We start from the raw sequence: 21,731 nt of genomic DNA on the forward strand, positions 1-21,731 counted from the left end.
CATAGATCAATTTCCATAGGAGTTTTGCAGTCTTTACATCAACTATACTCTGTGGAGATGATGCTAGTCTTATCAGTGCTGTGAATGACAAGTGTATGTTTCAAATGGCTGATCTTTCTTTTAAAAATGTATTTATTTATTTTATTTGACTGTACTGGGTCTTAATTGCAGCATGCATGTTCTAGTTCCCTGACCAGGGATCAAACCCAGGCCCCCTGCATTGTGATCATGGAGTCTTAGCCACCAGACCACCAGGGAAGTCAGTATATGGCTTATCTTGATGTTTAAAATAACTTGGAATGAAGTAGGATCCAATTTTTAATAGCACCTTCTTCTGAAGGCCTATTGTCTATAAAAATTTTCACTAAGATTCACTATTTGAAATTCTTGACCCTTACTCATTTCAAAGATGACAGGCACTCTCTCTCCAAAACTATCTAAAATTTTTGTTCTGTCCATTTTTTCCATAAGATTGTCAAAGACGTGAATTACTTCACAATATGTTAAGGACCATGAACTCATATCCTGGGTGGGTAGACTAAAACTGCACTGTGGGGATGGTGAAAAATTCCACTCCTCAGATCCTTTCATCCTTAGTTTTTCTCTTAATACATCTTAATTCGCTACACCCCGGTCATAATCACCTTCCATTTGTGCACCTCAGCCAAATTTGCACGATTCTTCTCATGTTTTAACAATAACACACACTCACACACTGATACATTAAATTTCAGAGGGATTGTTGATTCTCCAAATAGTTACCAGTGACCTAGGGAGGGCATGAAATAGAGACAGTAAAGTAAAATGGCTGGGGTATATGTAAGAATTTTTGGCAAATATTCACATGCAGTGGTTTTCTTCCTTCTCATGTTGTTTGGTTTTTAGCACTTTCATCATGATGTGTGTATATGTGATTTTCTTATAAACTATCCAACTTGTGGTTTGATAAATGTAAATTGATGTTTTTTCCTAAATTCAGGAAATTTTCAATTGCATCCAGATGGATATGTGCCCCTAAGAAAATAAAAGGCAGGGGCCTAGGGGTTGCAGCTGATCAGTCTCAGTTCATCATTCCCTTTAAGAATTTTCAGTTCTTGCCTTTCGTTTTCTTAGGATCCCTGCCTCTGGAAGGTTTTGCTTGTTAAGCCCCTTGAGACTGCAGGAACTTCCCCTCTCTTCTTAAAGGATTATCACTCCCACCAGACACACTTGGGAATGCTGTTAAAGTATCCATAGTATCCCTCAGGGGAAACGAGCTTAAGTGTTGAGGCTCCTTGAATTTTAGGTTTCCTTTTTTTTTTGCTTCAGCCTGACGTGACTGCCACTGGGCTGTCTGTTTTCTCTGTCCCACAGAAACCATCCTTTGCTGTCACAACCCCAGATTCTCAGTCTTTGTAGCCCACAGCCAATACTGGCAAATGCCTTCAAAGAAAAAGCTCCTGGAGATTCTGAGTTGAATTAAGAATGACCTTCCCCTCTTTGACAACTCAATACTTTTAGTCCTTGCTTTTGCAACACCTGATGACGTTTGTATTCAATTTCATACACATATTATTATGAAAATAAGCAAGGCAAAAAGTGAAGGAAAACTGACCATCAGGTGTCTAAGTAATCATGTTTGTAAACTGTATCATTTCTCATGTTAGTTTCTCATCCACCCATTTACATTAACATGAATTTCGGAACATGTTTTTGAGCACTTGCTCTCTACACAACTCTGCTTTTTTCCAGAGGTTATGGAGAATTTTAATATCCACTCTGTGAAAGAGAGTTCACTGCCTGTGTGTGTTTGCTAAATGTACACACACAAAAATTAAACGATCTTAACTACTGCTGAAATTCCTGAAATGAAGACATAAAAAGCCAGAGGAATAATAGACAGCCACTTGATCTATTCTACAACATGGAGAGGAAGTTCATTTCTTTTAATTTTCCCCTCTGACCCTGAATTTTCTCCTCTGTTAGTTTGTTATAATAATATCACAGGAAGGTTACATACAGAATGAAAAACCGCTTCAGGAACAAGAATCATTTTACTTAAGCTGCTGAAAGCCTTTCAAGAAGGGAGGACAGTTGCATAACCAATTGTCTTAATAATCCTTAAGTGAGGTTAAGAGACAGAAGGAGGATCAAGGTGAGGTCTAGATAGTGGAATAGAGCACTCAGATGAGACATAGTTTTTATTTTTTTTAATTATCTTAATTTCCTTGGCTGAAAGCCTTATGATGTAAGTTTGTATCAATGATATGCCCTTGAATTACACAATATCTTTGCTACAACTCCATTGAGCACCATTTTAGAAAAATAAACACCACATTGTAGTGTTTTATTTAAGGATAATGGGAGATAAAAATTTAAACAATCATGCCTAGTATTCTGTATAGGAGATTTTCCACCAGAGAAAATCCATCTTTTAATTTTTCACTGAAATTTTCTTTTTTTAAATATAAATTTATTTATTTTAATTGGAGGATAATTACTTTGCAATATTGTAGTGGTTTTGCCATACATTGACATGAATCCGCCACGGGTGTACATGTGTTCCCCATCTCGAATCCCCCTCCCACCTCCTTACTATCCCATCCCTCTGGGTCATCCCAGTGCACCAGCCCCAAGCATCCTGTATCATGCATTGAACCTGGACTGGTGATTCGTTTCATATATATTATACATGTTTCAATGCCATTCTCCCAAATCACCCCACCCTCTCCCTCTCCCACAGAACCCAAAAGACTGTTCTATACATCTGTGTCTCTTTTGCTGTCTCGCATACAGAGTTATTGTTACCATCTTTCTAAATTCCATATATATGCGTTAGTATACTGTATTGGTGTTTTTCTTTCTGGCTTACTTCACTCTGTATAATAGGCTCTAGTTTCATCCACCTCATTAGAACTGATTCAAATGTATTCTTTTTAATGGCTGAATAATACTCCATTGTGTATATGTACCACAGCTTTCTTATCCATTTGTCTGCTGATGGACATCTAGGTTTCTTCCATGTCCTGGCTATTATAAACAGTGCTGCTATGAATATTGGAGTACATGTGTCTCTTTCAATTCTGGTTTCCTCAGTGTGTATGCCCAGCAGTGGGATTGCTGGATCATAAGGCAGTTCTATTTCCAGTTTTTTAAGAAATCTCCACACTGTTCTCCATAGTGGCTGTACTAGTTTGCATTCCCACCAACAGTGTAAGAGGGTTCCCTTTTCTCCACACCCTCTCCAGTATTTATTGCTTGTAGACTTTTGGATAGCAGCTATTCTGACTGGCGTGAAATGGTACCTCATTGTGGTTTTGATTTGTATTTCTCTGATAATGAGTGATGTTGAGCATCTTTTCATGTGTTTGTTAGCCATCTGTATGTCTTCTTTGGAGAAATGTCTGTTTAGTTCTTTGGCGCATTTTTTTGATTGGGTCTTTTATTTTTCTGGAATTGAGCTACAGGAGTTCCTTGTATATTTTTGAGACTAGTTCTTTGTCAGTTGCTTCATTTGCTATTATTTTCTCCCATTCTGAAGGCTGTCTTTTCACCTTGCTTAGAGTTTCCTTTGTTGTGCAGAGGCTTTTAATTTTAATTAGGTCCCATTTGGGTTTTTGTGTGTGGGTTTTTTTTTTTTTTTTTTTTTTTTTTGCTTTTATTTCCAATATTCTGGGAGGTGGGTCATAGAGGATCCTGCTGTGATGTATGTCGGAGAGTGTTTTGCCTATGTTCTCCTCTAGGAGTTTTATAGTTTCTGGTCTTATGTTTAGGTCTTTAATCCATTTTGAGTTTATTTTTGTGTATGGTGTTAGAAAGTGTTCTAGTTTCATTCTTTTACAAGTGGTTGACCAGATTTCCCAGCACCACTTGTTAAAGAGATTGTCTTTAATCCATTGTATATTCTTGCCTCCTTTGTCAAAGATAAGGTGTCCATAGGTGTGGGGATTTATCTCTGGGCTTTCTATTTTGTTCCATTGATCTATATTTCTGTCTTTGTGCCAGTACCATACTGTCTTGATGACTGTGGCTTTGTAGTAGAGCCTGAAGTCAGGCAGGTTGATTCCTCCAGTTCCATTCTTCTTTCTCAAGATTGCTTTGGCTATTCGAGGTTTTTTGTATTTCCATACAAATTGTGAAACTGTTTGTTCTAGCTCTGTGAAAAATACCATAGCTTGATAGGGATTGCATTGAATCTATAGATTGCTTTGGGTAGTATACTCATTTACACTATATTGATTCTTCCGATCCATGAACATAGTATATTTCTCCATCTATTAGTGTCCTCTTTGATTTCTTTCACCAGTGTTTTATAGTTTTCTATATATAGGTCTTTAGTTTCTTTAGGTAGATATATTCCTACGTATTTTATTCTTTTTGTTGAAATTGTGAATGGAATTGTTTCCTTAATTTCTCTTTCTATTTTTCTCATTATTAGTGTATAGGAATGCAAGGGATTTCTGTGGGTTGATTTTATATCCTGCAACTTTACTATATTCATTGATTAGCTCTAGTAATTTTCTGGTGGAGTCTTTAGGGTTTTCTATGTAGAGGATCATGTCATTTGCAGTTTGAGTTTTACTTCTTCTTTTCCAATCTGGATTCCTTTTATTTCTTTTTCTGCTCTGATTGCTGTGGCCAAAACTTCCAAAACTATGTTGAATAGTAGTGATGAAAGTGGGTACCCTTGCCTTGTTCCTGACTTTAGGGGAAATGCTTTCAATTTTTCACCATTGAGGATAATGTTTACTGTGGGTTTGTCATATATAGCTTTTATTATGTTGAGGTATGTTCCTTCTATTCCTGCTTTCTGGAGAGTTTTTATCATAAATGGATGTTGAATTTTGTCAAAGGCTTTCTCTGCATCTATTGAGATGATCATATGGCTTTTATTTTTCAATTTGTTAATATGGTGTGTTACATTGATTGACTTATGGATATTGAAGAATCCTTGCATCCCTGGGATAAAGCCCACTTGGTCATGGTGTATGATCTTTTTAATGTGTTGTTGGATTCTGATTGCTAGAATTTTGTTAAGGATTTTTGCATCTATGTTCATCAGTGATATTGGCCTGTAGTTACAGGAGAAAAACCTTTAAAAATTCCAACATATGGAGGCTGAAAAACACGCTGCTGAATAACCAACAAATCAGAAGAAATCAAAAAATACATCAAAATATTCATAGAAATGAATGAAAATGAAAACACAACAACCCCAAACCTGTGGGACACTGTAAAAGCAGTGCTAAGGGGAAGGTTCATAGCAATACAGGCATACCTCAAGAAACAAGAAAAAAGTCAAATAAATAACCTAACCCTACACCTAAAGCAACTAGAAAAGGAAGAAATGGAGAACCCCAGGGTTAGTAGAAGGAAAGAAATCTTTAAAATTAGGGCAGAAATAAATGCAAAAGAAACAAAAGAGACCATAGCAAAAATCAACAAAGCCAAAAGCTGGTTCTTTGAAAGGATAAATAAAATTGACAAACCATTAGCCAGACTCATCAAGAAACAAAGGGAGAAAAATCAAATCAATAAAATTAGAAATGAAAATGGAGAGATCACAACAGACAACACAGAAATACAAAGGATCATGAGTCTACTATCAGCAATTATATGCCAATAAAATGGACAACTTGGAAGAAATGGACAAATTCTTAGAAAAGTACAACTTTCCAAAACTGAACCAGGAAGAAATAGAAAATCTTAACAGACCCATCACAAGCACAGAAATTGAAACTGTAATCAGAAATCTTCCAGCAAACAAAAGCCCAGGTCAAGATGGCTTCACAGCTGAATTCTACCAAAAATTTAGAGAAGAGCTAACACCTATTCTACTCAAGCTCTTCCAGAAAATTGCAGAGGAAGGTAAATTTCCAAACTCATTCTATGAGGCCACCATCACCCTAATACCAAAACTTGACAAAGATGCCACAAAAAAAAAAAAGAAAAGAAAACTGAAGTTATTGTTATTGTTGCTAAATCATGTCTTTTTGCCACCCCATGGACTGCAGCATGAGACTTCCCAGTTCTTCACTGTCTCCTGGAGTTTGTTCAAACTCATGTCCATTGAATCAGTGATGCCATGTGACCATCTCATCCTCTGTTACCCCCTCTCCTCCTGACCTCCATCTTTTCCAGCATCAGAGTCTTTTCCAATGAGTCAGCTCTTCATATCAGGTGGCTAAAATGTTGGAGCTTCAGCTTCAGCATCAGTCCTTCAATATTAATGATTGATTTCCTTTAGGATTGACTCATTTAATCTCCTTGCCTTCCAAGGGACTCTCAAGAGTCTTCTCTAGCACCACAGTTTGACAGCATCAATTCTTTGGTGCTCAGCCTTCTTTATGGTCCAACACTCACATCTGTACATGACTACTGGGCGAACCACAACTTTGACTTTATGGACCTTTGTCAGCAAAATGATGTCTCTGCTTTTTAATACACTGTCTAAGTTGGTCATAGCTTTTCTTCCAAGGAGCAAGTGTTTTTAATTTCTAAATTCAATTTTGAAAATTGAGTATTATTAACTACATAGTTCATCCTGAATTTAAGGGCAATTTAAGGGCAATTTTATTACTTTGAATTGGACATCCTGAATATCCACCTATGTAGAGATATATACATACACATAAAAATTTCTGCTTTCATTACTCCGTTTGATCATCACTTTTAATTCAGGAAAGACATTTGTTTTCTCTTCTTCATTCTTTCATTCATTCATTTCCTTTCTCTTTCTTCATTTAAAATTTACTACCATGCACATAATGTAATTTTGTTATTTTGTAATGTAATTTTGTAATTTTCCTTTCATTTAGAACTTCATTACAACAAACACAAGTATAGCATTAATTCACATTGTGACTCATTGCCACTTTAAGACCTGATCTAACCCTTAATGTTTTCAGTGACTTTTAAGTAGCATTTTTATTACTTTTGCTATTTTTTTAAAGAGTACAAATAAGATAACTGAATTTGATACCAGAAATACAGGCAACAAAAGCATATTTATATATTTATATTTGTATAAGTATATTTATATATACCATATATATAAGGTATATATTTGACAAGAGGTTAATATCCAGAATATATAAAGAACTCCTAAAACTCAATGACAACAACAACAAAAAGAAAGTTATCCAATTAAAAAATGAACAAAGGAGCTGAAAAATAAATTATCCAAAGAAGTTATACAAATAACCAACAAGCATGAAAAAATGCTCATCATCACTAATTGTAAAAAAAATGTCAATCAAAGACACAATGAGCTATCACTTCACACTTATTAGGATGTCCACCATCAAAAACTAGAAAATAGCAAGTGTTGGCCATAATGTGGAAAAATCAAATCCCTTGTGCACCACTGGAGGGAATGTGATATGATGTAGCTACAGTGGAAAACAGAATGCAGATTTCTCAAAAACCTTTAAGATATAATTGTCATATGATCCAGCAACCCCACTAATTTGTATATATTCAAAAGAATTGAAAACAGAATTATAAAGGGATTTTTGCACACCCATGTTCATAGTTAGACTATTTAAAATAGCCAAGAGGTAGAAGCAACTTAGGAGAAGGCAATGGCACCCCACTCCAGTACTCTTGCCTGGAAAATCCCATGGACGGAGGAGCCTGGTGGGCTGCAGTCCATGGGGTTGCTAAGAGTCGGACACGCTGAGCGCCTTCACTTTCACTTTTTTTTTTTTTCAGATGGGAAAAAATAATTTTTTAATTTTATTTGAAAAAACAAAAGAAAAAAATATAAACATATAAAAAACTGTAGGAAAAAGGAGAAACTTTCACGTACCCTTTACTGAGATTCATCACTTGTTAACATTTTGCCACTTTTTCTTTATCATTTTGTCCTTATTATGCGTTGGAGAAGGAAATGGCAATCCACTCCGGTGTTCTTGCCTGGAGAATCCCAGGGACGGGGGAGCCTGGTGGGCTGCCGTCTATGGGGTCACACAGAGTTAGACACGACTGAAGCGACTTAGCAGCAGCAGCAGAAGCAACTTAAATGTTCAAAAGTGTCAAGTGAAGTAAGTCAGGCACAAAAAGATTACTACTCCATGACTCTACTTATATGAGGCATCTGAAATAATCATCCCTTAGAAACACAAAGTAGAATATTGGTTGCCAGATGCTGGGGGAGGGTGGAAAAGACACTTTCTTGTTCCACAGATACAGTTTTGCAAGAGGAAAAGTTAACAGAGATCTGGTAAATATAAAGTGCTTATAGCTACTACTGTGCTGTACACTGTATGAGGAGTTCAGTTCAGTGCTCTGTGATGGCATAGGCAGATGGGAGGGAGATTCAAGAGGGAGAGGATATATGAATACAGATAGCTGATTCACTACATTGTACAGCAGAAACTAACACATTACAAAGCAACTGGATTCCAATCCAAATGGCTATAACAGTAAATTTTATGTTATATATTTTAACTCTGGTTAAAAAAATAAGCAAAATCAAAAGCAGGGGAGCACAATGATATATGTATTATATTTACTTCTTTAGAAGTGAGTTTATATGATTCAGCTTAAAATTTGCATGTGAACAGAACTGGCTTCCTCCAAAGGAGTCAGCAAAACAAGAATAGTGATTGTTTTGAATAGGCATCAGAGATTCATCTCATTCTTTATCAATGAATGCAATCATAAAAAATAAAAAAACCAAGCCTCAAGCTTAGGGCTTTTTAGTTCAAGGTGTTGGAGAAGACTCTTGAGAGTCCCTTGGACTATAAGGAGATTTAACCAGTCCATCCTAAAGGAGATCAGTCCTGGGTGTTCATTGGAGGGACTGATGTTCAAGCTGAAACTCCAATACTTTGGCCACCTGATGCGGAGAGCTGACTCACTTGAAAAGACCCAGAGGCTGGGAAAGATTGAGAGCAGGAGGAGAAGGGGATGGCAGAGGATGAGATGGTTGGATGGCATCACCGACACAATGGACATGGGTTTAGGTAGACTCCAGGAGTTGGTGATGGACAGGGAGGCCTGGTGTACTGCGGTTCATGGGTCGCAAAGAGTTGGACACGACTGAGCGACTGAACTGAACTGTCCAATAAAAATATATCCTAGCAACTTGTAGACATGTAAAGCTAGAATTTAGGTCAGGGTTAGAGATCACCCATATATAGAGTAGGAAGAAAGCTATAAGAGTGAAAACATAAATAGAGAAGGTCTGAGGGCTAAGGAATCAGATGGAAGACACTCAAAATTTGTGGCTCTAATAAAACAAAAGGTTGAGCAAGAGAAGGAAAGCTTAAAAATTCATAGAGGATACTCAATCAGTTAGCGTTAGCTAAATGATCCTGAGTATATCCAAATAGCTCCAAAGAAGAAATATTTTTTCCACTAAAACACTGGTTTTGGTCTCTTGGCACTATCTTTTTAAAATCTAAAATAGTAGTCAATTCTCTTAGGACACATTTCTTCTGTATTCTATACAGCATCATTGATGTTCCACAAACACCTTAGGAAAAAAAGAAAAACAAACCTAAATCCAATTCCAAAGCACAGCCTGATGCAAGTTGGGAGAAAGAAAAAAAAAACAGCAATTAGAAAAAAAATGATTACAAAAATCTCACAAGATCTGAGACACAGAAAAAGGGGGAATGTATTTGGAAAGTTGAAGAGACATTCACGCTTTTGAAAAATTGAATAAAAGAGATGATTTCCATCTAATTGCTGTATAGTCAATTTGCCAATGATGACAATTTGCATGTTTAACTGAAAAGAAAATAGTAAGCAACATCTGAATGCAAATGAACATTTTTGATTTTTTCTTTTAATGGGCAGGTAAAATAGTTACAGAAAACCAAACATTAAACACAGAGAGACAAGAACAGCATTTAATTTAATGTTTAGCCGGTAATTTTGATAGTTGCTACAAGTATGTATATACATACAAATACTTTGTAAAAAATAATAAAAAATGTCACATGTGTGGAAGAGAATGAAAACATGTAGTTTTCACTGTAGTTACAAACTATCTGACCATTTTGATTCAAGTGTAAATTTTAGCCAAAAATGTCCTAATCTCAACTGCTTCAGTTCAGTTCAGTCGCTCAGTCACGTCCTACTCTTTGCGACCCCATGAATTGCAGCACTCCAGGCCTCCCTGTCCATCACCAACTCCCAAAGTTCATTCAAACTCAAGTCCATCGAGTCGGTGATGCCATCCAGCCATTTCATCCTCTGTCGTCCCCTTTTCCTCCTGCCCCTAATCCCTCCCAGCATCAGAGTCTTTTCCAATGAGTCAACTCTTCTCATGAGGTGGCCAAAGTACTGGAGTTTCAGCTTTAACATCATTCCTTCCAAAGAACACCCAGGACTGATCTCCTTTAGAATGGACTGGTTGGATCTCCTTGCAGTCCAAGGGACTCTCAAGAGTCTTCTCCAACAACACAGTTCAAAAGCATCAATTCTTCGGCACTCAGCTTTCTTCACAGTCCAACTCTCACATCCATGTATGACCATTGGAAAAACCATAGCCTTGACTAGACGAACCTTTGTTGGCAAAGTAAGGTCTCTGCTTTTGCATATGCTATCTAGGTTGGTCATAACTTTCATTCCAAGGAGTAAGTGTCTTTTAATTTCATGGATGCAATCACCATCTGATTTTGGAGCCCCAAAAAATAAAGTCTGCCATTGTTTCCACTGTTTCCCCATCAATTTCCCATGAAGTGATGGGACCGGATGCCATGATCTTAGTTTTCTGAATGTGGAGCTTGAAGCCAACTTTTTCACTTTCTTCTTTCACTTTCATCAAGAGGCTTTTTAGATCCTCTTAACTTTCTGCCATAAAGGTGGTGTCATCTGCATATCTGAGGTTATTCATATTTCTCCCAGCAATCTTGATTCCAACTTGTGTTCTTCCAGCCCAGCGTTTCTCATGATGTATTCTGCATATTAAGTTAAATAAGCAGGGTGAAGTGAAGATAATAATCAATATGATAAGCCTATTGTTAAAGCATTAGTGTTGTTATAATGCCAAGAAATCAAAACAAAATGGAACCAAAGTAGGGATAAGAAACGTAACGCAAAAATTTTGAGACTGGCTTTGGAGGAAATAATCACTAAAAAATAATCTAATTTAGAGCCCTTTCCAGAGAGAACACTAGAAAATGACACTGACTCCCAGGCTGCTACCCATCTCTCCCTGACAATAATAAACGCAGAAGGCTTTAAAGATCTGGTTTGAACCACTTTCTCTACATCACATCAGCTGCTTGACTTTGGACAGGTTGTTTAAAGTCCCTGTGCCTCAGTTTCTTCATTTATAATATGGTAGTGGTAGCAATGTATACATGCAATAAAGAATTGGTGCCATAATTAGAAATACTGTCAGTAAAGTGGGACAATATACAAGGATTCTAATAAATAGTTGTTATTGTTATACTGAAAGAGAAGCTGAGGTTTAGTTCTGGTTCTGTTATGAAATAGGTACATGATCTGGGGAGAGGCACATCACCTCTCTAGGAATCAGTTTATTTATACAACAGATGATGACTATGATCCGCCACACAGTCTTCCTACTTACAAAGACTCAGGGAATGAAGGAACAACTGTGGTGAGACAGCCTCTATGTCACTCAAAATTTAAGAGGCACTTCTATATTCTTCAAGAACTCAGATATACATCCTAGTCCCGAAATATCTGTTCCCAATTTTATCCCATAATATGGTAATATGTGTCCATTAATACATTATTCTCACAAGCTAGTGTACACTTGTCAATATATTGTAATTATTGGATAGATGAATAAGAAAGAATAACTGGGACATTCAATACTTGAGAGTTTCATGAAAATTTTACTCTGAATGACAGTAATTTGTTGTTCCTGTTCAGTCACTAAGTCATGTCTGACTTTGTGACCCCATGAACTGCAGCACACCAGGCTCCTCTGTCCTCCACTATCTCCCAGAGTTTGCACAAATTCATTTCCATTGAGTTGGTGATGCTATCTAACCATCTCATCCTCTGCCACCTCCTTCTCCTTTTGCCTTCAATCTCATGTCATTTTTGATTGTTGATATATGAAACTTTGAGTAAATCTCAATCTGTATTCAGGAAAGGAAGACATGAAATTGATGCACACATATGAAGGTCAAATGTGTTAGTGGATCTTCTATTTGCAATTTAATAAGAGGAGATAAATAAAAGAATAATTAGATTTGTGAATGACAAACAGGACCCAAATTTAGTTCACTTTTTTGCTTCAAACACCAGCTCAAGTTTGCTGTTTAGTATTTCTTTGCACATAAATATATCTGGTAAATTTCCACCACATATTGTCATTTGTGTAGGATCCTATGATCTAAGCTAATGGGTGAACGTTTAGACAATGTGTGATGTTCTAACACACTTCTGTGAAAACCAGCCTCTTCTTTGGAAATTTTATATTCAATAGTAGACAGAAAGTTTAATAATGAAGTCTGCATTTTAATGGTTAATTCAGAAATCATTTCAAAATTGCGCTGTTGATAATTAGCCAACCCAAATAAGTGCCATGATTCAGTCAGCAATAATGTCAAAAACAACTACATTTTGAAATGCTGGTTTCTAGTTTGTACATAGATTTGTCATTATATGCAATTGAACATTTAGTTTGTATTCATTTTATAGTCCTGTTATTTACATGTGTAACTCTGTCTAGTATCACAAGGTGACTGTGCATCTCCTCCAACCAAGGATGGGTTCTTGTTTTTTGTTGTTGTTGTTTGTTTGTTTGTTTTTAATTTTATTTTATTTTTTAAACTTTACATAATTGTATTAGTTTTGCCAAATATTCCCACAGCGTCCATTGCTCACTTAAGTAATCAGCCTATCACTACATTTGAAGTAGCTTACACAATTCCTAGCAACAGTGTTAAGTGTTTTTGGGGGAAAGTACCCAAATTTTACCAGACAAATCCAATACAATGCTATGGATTTGTCTTCTAAATCATAAATTCTTGAAAGAATCATTAAGCTATTCCATCTGTCAGTGAGAAACACAGCAAAACCATCTCCTAAAGATTGCCGGGAAAATTATCAATAACCTCAGATATGCAGATGACACCACCCTTATGGCAGAAAGGGAAGAGGAACTAAAAAGCCTTTTGATGAAAGTGAAAGTGGAGAGTGAAAAAGTTGGCTTCAAGCTCAACATTCAGAAAACAAAGATCATGGCATCCGGTCCCATCACTTCAGGGGAAATAGATGGGGAAACAGTGGAAACAGTGTCAGACTTTATTTTTGGGGGCTCCAAAATCACTGCAGATGGTGATTGCAGCCATGAAATTAAAAGACGCTTACTCCTTGGAAGGAAAGTTATGACCAACCTAGATAGCATATTCAAAAGCAGAGACATTACTTTGCCACCAAAGGTCTGTCTAGTCAAGGCTATGGTTTTCCCTGTGGTCATGTATGGATGTGAGAGTTGGACTATAAAGAAAGCTGAGCGCCAAAGAATTGATGCTTTTGAACTGTGGTGTTGGAGAAGACTCTAGAGAGTCCCTTGGACTGTAAGGAGATCAAACTAGTCCATTCTGAAGGAGATCAGCCCTGGGATTTCTTTGGAAGGAATGATGCTAAAGCTGAAACTCCAGTACTTTAGCCACCTCATGCGAAGAGTTGACTCATTGGAAGAGACTCTGATGCTGGGAGGGATTGGGGGCAGGAGGAGAAGGGGACGACAGAGGATGAGATGGCTGGATGGCATCACTGACTCGATGGACGTGAGTCTGAGTGAACTCCGGGAGTTGGTGATGGACAGGGAGGCCTGGTGTGCTGAGATTCATGGGGTCGCAAAGAGTCGGACATGACTGAGCAACTGAACTGAACTGAACTGAAAGATGAAAAGTCATTGCACTTTTTAAAACCCTTAAGAATTTTTACATCCCACTGAAGAAAACATTCAGTGATATCTGCCATGGTTAACTATTCTTTAATTCAACTTTAAAAAGCAATTATGTTTAGGGAAACAGATCTTGACATAAAACTGAGTCAATTCCTAGGCAGGTTGATAAGAAGTCTGGGGTCCCCGAAGAGGAGAAAGGGATCTGGGGCTCTCAAGGAGGAGATACAGGTCTGGAATTCTCAAGGAGAAGGAAAGGACCAAAGTTTTTTTCTACATTCCTTAGTAAGGATTATAATAACAATAATGTATCCTGCTTGAGGACATGTTTCTCCTTCCTGAAAATCTTCTGACTAATCCTAGTATCTTAAAATGTATATTATGGGAGTGGATCTAGTAAGATCTTTACAACCTTGAGACATTCTTTTGATTTATTGTAATAACCAATTTAAAAACTATATAATTCCCTTGCTAACACTAGCAAGGGGGGAAGTCTCCGTCCCTCTTCTGATGTCTATGTCGAAGTTTTCTCTGACCCTTTTTCACTTTAATAAAACTCTGCTTCACAAAAGCTCTTGAGTGATCGTGCCTGGTCTCTGGTCCTGGAGCTAAATCTTTGGAGACCAAGAATAGGACATTGTTCACTATAAGCGATCATCTTGGGGGCTCATTTGGAATCTTCAGGACAAGGTAAGAACACTCAGAGCTCTAAACTCTCCACTTTCTCAGTATGAACGTTTTCTGCTTTACTTTACTGACTCTCCAATGTGTTTGTGTGAATGAATGACATGCCATGAGCAAAGCAAGTGATGAGCCCTGCTCTGCAGTTTTGCGGTGCCTGGTTATAACTGAAGGCAGCCCCAGAAAGGGGAGCCTTGTTGGAGGTTTATACCGACCTGCCAATGCCAAGAGACACCCAAGGTCCCTGCTAGGGGAATAAGCAGAGATGGGCAAAGCATGTGAACTGAACTTTCCTTTCTCAGTCATCTTTTCCTGGACACTTTGACCATTTCGTAATTGTATGGGGAATTAGAACTACTAACCTAATCTATCGGATCATAGGCCTTCAAGGGAATTGTGATCCATGCTGTTACAATGCACTTTTACTTAGACCCCAAGTATGGAAGCAATTAGCCTTGCTAGACTAGGCAAGCCTTGCTAGAAAGTTACTAGGAGCATATATGGAGCAAAGTGGAACTCTAACTCCTGGAGCAAGTTCGGGAACTAGGCAGAACTCTAGCTACAGGAACATCTCTCAGGCTAGAGGTTACTCTCTGGGCTGCCTATCTCGGGGGTCAGGAATCTGAAAGTGAGTCTTTGTCATGGCTGTGCCTCTGATCTGTGTGGATAGAAGCACTTCTGGTGACCATAAGGTTTTTTAGGACACAGATTCGGATTTGCAGGATATGGTCAGGTTGGAAGTGCAATGGGCTTCTTCCTTTGGTAGCACTAGCTCTTAGTGGACCAGAGAAAGCTCTCCAGTGGCTTCTGTTTCAACTCCTTAGATATCCCTCCTATGGAATCTGTGGGAATGAACTGGACGGATTGGCCCTAGTAGCCTGAGGACAAAAATCACCTTTTCCTCGCTGGCCAAACCTCCACCACCTCTTTTGCTATACTGTCATGGTGTCACTCAGAAGGGACATCTTGGTTGTTGTTTATCCCTTTATGACTCACCATTTCCACTGCGGTCAGGACTGCACTGAGGAATGTGCATGGGCACATGAAAGACAGATGCTTCCCCTAGCTTTTATTTTCCTAGTTCCCTAGGAAGCATTCTGGGAAAACTACTCTGCTCCACCCCAAGTGGCATCAGAGAAAAGGGCAAATCAAACAAAGGTCTTGATCTGGGATGCCATCAGCTCTACCCCTGGTGCATCTCCACCCTGCCTCAGTGAAAGAACTGGGAGGGAAGAGTAAGGCACCTGTGTTGGTAAGGGACAGACTAAGTCTGACCAGTGAAAGCTTTGGTGGAAAGTCTGTCTACACCCCCATCTAGAGCAGGGAGGGATGCTTCCAGTGGAAAGAAGCTACAGCTGTGGATGCTGCTTTTTTATCTCTTACAGATGGGAGCTAACAGTTCCAGAACTACTTCTTTAAAATGTATTAAAAAAAAAAAAATGGGACAAGTTTGATCTCCAGAATTTAATGACACACCTGGTCTTCTTCTGTGATACTGAATGGCCACAGTATCCTTTGGAAGACAGAGAACACTGACCTATTGAAGGATCTTAATTATTACTGTTTTACAACTAGACCAGTTCTGTAGAAAACAAGAAAAATGGGTAGAAGTGACATATGTGTTGCTCTTTATCACTCTGTGAGACGTGTCAGACTTATGTCTTAAGGGTACAGATTTGGGTGTGAAACCTTCAGCTGCCTCCTGTCCTCTTACTTTGCCCCTGTATCTGGGGCTCCCAAATGCACAGGCTGAGATTCAGGGCACCCTTACAGGAGGGGTTGCCTCAGTCTCGGTAGAAATTCAAACAGTACCAATTGTGGTCGAGACTATCAGGAGGATCCAAGAAGTACACAGAAACCTTTATGGGACTAGCTTTACTTTATGAGCTTTCTTGGAGAGATGTAATGTATGTATTGGGGTAGACGCTGACTCCTGACTCAAAAACTTGAGTTTTGGGGAAGCTCCTACTTTTGGAGATGAATGGCTTGAACATGAGACAAGGAGAAAGAGGGAACACAAAATAGCCCTCCTCCCTACTGGGAGCCAAGCAGTTACCATGACAGAGCCAGACTGGGACTGTGACATGGCTAAAGGAAGGTGGGATCAGAACCACTTTGCCAGATGTATTCTTGAAGGACTCAAGCAAGCACACACTAAGACTTTAAACTATGCTAAGTTGGCTGACATAGAACAGGGAGAGAAAGAAACTCCTCGTAAGTTCCTAGATAGACTTTGGGAGACTCTCTGCAAGTTTACCTGGAGGAGAGGATCCCAAAAGTGCAGAGGAGGAATGATCTTAAAAGATAGATTTCTCACTCAGTCAGCTCCAAATATCTGTCATGAGTTACAAAAACAGGCGTTTGGGCCAAATCAGTCTTTAAAAAACTTTTGCAACTGACTCAGATGGTATATTACAGTAGAGAATTTGAGGAGGAAAATAGGAGGCAAAAAAAGACCAGGGAAAATTGAAACCCCAGCATGGCTGTTAGACCTACTCTGAAACAGCCTGAGAAAAAAATGCCCAGAGGGACACAGGTGAAAAGGGACGGGCTTGTTATTACTGTGGAAAGGAGGGGGCATCTCAAGCAGGATTGCCCTCAGGCATCTAAGCCACCCCCGGCTCCATGTCCAATCTGCAAAGGACCATACTGGAGAAGAGACTGCCCTCCAAAGTGTAGGTCCCAGGGGTCAGACTCTCAAGGTAATCAGGACTGATGATTCCCTGGTGGTCCCCACACAAGTTCCCATTCTAATTACACCTGAGGAACACTGGGTATTAATAACTATGGGGGACCAATCAATCGATTTCCTTTTGGGCAGCTTTCTCTGTGCTCACTGAAGCCCCTGGTCCGCTTTCCTCCCAATCCACTACTGTAATGGGGCTGTCTGGACAAGCCAAATGCTATTATTTCAGTCATCCTTTAAGCTGCAACTGGGACTCTGTACTATTTTTCTCACGAGTTTCTAATTGTGCCAGAGTCTCCCTCACTCCTGAGGAGGGATATACTGAACACAGTCCAGGCCTCTGTTTTCACAAATATGGAGCCTGCTCTTACTCTCCCAATAATTGAACAAAATATAAATCCTAAAGTGTGGGCTGATGGAAATCTGTGGGTTGAGCACAAAACGCTATTCCTATAGTTGTCAAGCTCAAACACCCACACTTATTTCCACATCAAAAGCAGTAGCCACTGAAACTCAAGGTTAAGGAAGGGTTAAAATTCATCATTGAAAATTTAAAGAAACAAGGGCTATTAATTCCCTATAACAGTTCATGCAACAGTCCTATTTTGGGTATAAAAATGTCAAATGATAAATGGATACTTGTTCAAAATATATGAATAGTAAGTGCCTAATCCTTATACTTTTGGAGAAGGCACTGGCAACCCACTTCAGTACTCTTGCCTGGAAACTCCCATGGACGGAGGAGCCTGGTAGGCTGCAGTCCATGGGGTCGCGAAGAGTCGGACGCGACTGAGCGACTTCACTTTCACTTTTCACTTTCATGCATTGGAGAAGGAAATGGCAACCCACTCCAGTGTTCTTGCCTGGAGAATCCCAGGGACGGGGGAGCCTGGTGGGCTGCCATCTATAGGGTCGCACAGAGTCGGACACGACTGATGTGACTTAGCAGCAGCAGCAGCAATCCTTATACTTTATTGTCTGAAATTCCTAAACAAGCCAAATATGACTTTAAGACAATTGAGAAGATTCTTGGGCATTACATGCTATTGCTGCATTTGGATTCTGGATTATGAGGAACTTGCCCAGCCTTTATATAAACTTATAACTGAGACTCAGCAGGTGCAAACCAACAAGCTGGTTTGGTCCCCAGAGACTCAAAAGGCTTTTAAGGCTCTTCAAACTGCTCTCTTGCAAGCTCCAACTTTGAGCTTTCCCACGGGATCCAAGTTTGGTTCCTTACTGAAAATAAAGGCTATGACCACATTGTTCAAGGGTAATTGTTACTATCATTTTACTAATGCCTAAAGATCATAAGTTTACTAATGGGCAAAATCTTACAGTACTGACTTCTCATGATGTAGGTGGGATCTTAAACTCTAAAGTTCAGAGTGACAATGTTCTGTCTTTAGAGCTGCTGTAACTCAAGGGGTGTCAAAAGCTCAAGGAATAGAATATCACTTATACTGTTTCTGGAGACCCCAATCTTCAGAAAAAATTGAAAAGGCTAATGACATTATTAGGAGGCATCTGCATAAGCTAACTCAGGAAACACAAGACAGTTGGTTTAAAGTTCTCCCCGTAGCTTTAATGAGGACTCAAACTGCCCCTAAGAAGAAGGAACTGTCTTTATGACAGACTGTTTTTGTGCACAGATATTGTCATAGATCCTGAAGCCTTAAAATTAACTATGACTCAGCTTTCAGCCTTTTCAACAGACATTACCGGAAGGTTAGCTCCTGACCCAGCCTTTGAGTCAAACAAGCCGGTGTTTGAGCCAGAAACCGAGATGCGCCTGAGAATATACATGGGCTTGCTTCTGCTGACTCCAAAAGTACTGAGTCTGCCATTTGACCCTCAAGACAATCTCTTCCTGTCCTGCACTCACTCCTATGCCACATTCCACAATCGACATAATTGCTGGGTCTGCAGAGCGCTCACCCCACTCATCAATTGAAGTCTTCCCATGGTGGGTTTCTCCAGTTCAAGGAAGAGACTTTCTTCAACTCTGTGATGACATTTAGCAATCCTAAGATGTACAGGTATAATATATTGTACCTTAACTATGGACATAATGTGACTTTTAATTTTGATTTTAACTTGGTTTAATGACTATTTTGCTGCACGTAAGAAGGTAAATGGGTCTAGATCTGGTGGTTTTCTACCTGATGTTTATCAAATAAGGGATGAGGTCATATGGCTAACTCCTAAAAAGGGATCCCTACTATCTAATGCTTCCATATGTGGGGGACAAATACAGCCATCACCAGAAGTTAGTCAAAAACTTAATTATAATGATTGGAAACAACTGGGGTTTTTGCCTCAAGAAGTATACGATACAATCATTCTTGGGTTTTTCAATCCCAATTTAGGTCCTCCTTTTGCCTGGCCAGGAACTGATTGAGACTAGATCCCTTGGTCACACTGGCTTGCTCCAAACTGGCCCTCCAAACTGACTCCAAACTGGCTAGTGGCTCTTACCTGTAGGCGTGGCTTCCCCATGGCTGAATAGGGAGATGCACCCTAAGTCTAACTTTTACTCATGACTTCATATTTTCAGAGCTTCCAGAGAAGCCTACTAAACTGCCACACCTTAAACTCACTGGGCAAGGTTTGTATTTCACTGGTATGATTATCTGGCTACAATATTCATTCCCTCTCTGGGAACTACAGAAGTTATGCTGCAAGTTGATGTTCTGACTAACTTTACTCAACAGGCTTTACAAGATTCTCAAAAAGCTATTTCAGCCCTTAATGCTGAACAAATACAAATTAGAAAGGAGGTTTTACAAAGCAGATTGGCCTTAGATATTTTAACGGCTGCACAAGGAGGAACTTGTGCCATTATTCATACCTAATGTTTTACATATATACCAGGTAAGAGTACTAATGTTACTCACTTTACTAAACACATGAATACAATCATTCAGGCTTTGGATACTCCTAAAGCCTCAGTCACCTCACTTTGAAAAACATTAACTAGCTCCCCATGATGGAGAACAGTCTTAATTGTAATAATTCTAATTATTCTGTTTTTACTCTTTGCTCCCTACATCTGTAGCTGTGTAATTGGAATTGTTTCTAACGGTCTGAAAGCTTTTAATTTACAAATGTTTGTCCAGGCTCATACCAGTGCCACAGACTCCTCCAACTATTACATGAGGCCCCTGGATCAGAGACCCTCCACAGGAGAGTTAGGAGAATACGTTGCCTCAACAATTTAGGGACGAAGCCCATCAACAGCAGGCAGTAGTTATGGAATGAAAATGACACCCCTTTCCCTTGGCAACATAATTCTCCTAAAAGAAAAGCGGGGAATGAGAGAGTCAATTCCTAGGCATGTTGATGGTCCCTGAGGAGGAGAAAGGGGTCTGAGGCTGTCAAGGAGGAGATAGGGGTCTGGAATTCTCAAGGAGGAGAAAAGGACCAACGTTTTTTTCTACATTCCTTAGTAAGGATTATGTAACATTGAGGACACATTTCTCCTTCCTGAAAGCCTGCTGACTAATCTTGTTATCTTAAAATGTATATCGTGGGTGTGGATCTAGTAAGATCCTTACAACCTTGAGACATTCTTTTGATTTATTGTAATAACCAATTAAAAAATTGTATAACTCCCTTGCTAACACTAGCAAGGGGGGAAGTCTCCGTTCCTCTTCTGATGTCTATGTCAGAAGTTTTCTCTGTCCATTTTTCACTTTAATAAAACTGCTACACAAAAACTCTTGAGTGATCAAGCCTGGTTCCTGGTCCCAAAGCTAAATTTTCTTCTTCAGAGATCAAGAATTTGACACTGTTCACCATAAGCTATCAAAACCATGGAGTGTTTAGAATTTACATAAAGGATCCCAATACAGAAATTTTAAAGATATTCAAAGATTTGTATGGGTAGCTGGAGTTCGTTTTTAGAAAGTGATGGTAATGCTGGCAGGACAGAGTGAAAGAAAAGGCTGAGGAGAAAAACAAGTTTGTCCAAAAGCTGAGAAACACAGAAGACTTGGACAAGTATTTAGAGAGAGTAGTGCTTCATACTATGGACTTCATATCAGAAACCAGTCTTGTAATCTGGGTCTGACACTAGATCTATGATATCAAAGGATTTGTTTACATTCTATGAAAGTTAACTTAGCAGTAATATAAAATTAATATTACCTTTCTCATAGAGTCTTGTTAGATATGATAATATATATGATGCATATGATAATATATGATATTAGGTTAGTTTACTAGCTACACTTTTCGGTTGGTGGTTTTTTTGTTTTTTTGTTGTTTTTATTTTTTTGCTTTTGAGATAGGGTAGAAGGGAACATTGATGTTTGTCCTTCTAGAGAGATTTCCTCCAGTGAGCATGCTTTCATGGAAGCCTTTCATCTTTTCAATTTTGATCTTTATTATGTATATGCCAGAGTAGAGAAAGCTGTAAAACCTCTCTGCCCTACATTACATCCATTTCAAGATTTAGATCAGAGGCTGGAGGAAGACCCAGAGTGCTCAGATATATGGATGATGTAATGCTGACATAAATAATAAATTCACTGG

At 38.8% G+C, this 21,731-nt stretch overlaps 1 pseudogene; it reads left to right on the forward strand.

Annotated features, from left to right (window-relative positions):
• The first annotated feature begins 18,981 nt into the window (after positions 1-18,981).
• On the forward strand, positions 18,982-20,416 carry LOC129647216 (endogenous retrovirus group PABLB member 1 Env polyprotein-like; annotated as a pseudogene).
• The last annotated feature ends 1,315 nt before the right edge of the window (positions 20,417-21,731 follow it).

The sequence above is a fragment of the Bubalus kerabau genome, chromosome 3, assembly GCF_029407905.1.
Source record: "Bubalus kerabau isolate K-KA32 ecotype Philippines breed swamp buffalo chromosome 3, PCC_UOA_SB_1v2, whole genome shotgun sequence".
Lineage (NCBI taxonomy): Eukaryota > Metazoa > Chordata > Mammalia > Artiodactyla > Bovidae > Bubalus > Bubalus kerabau.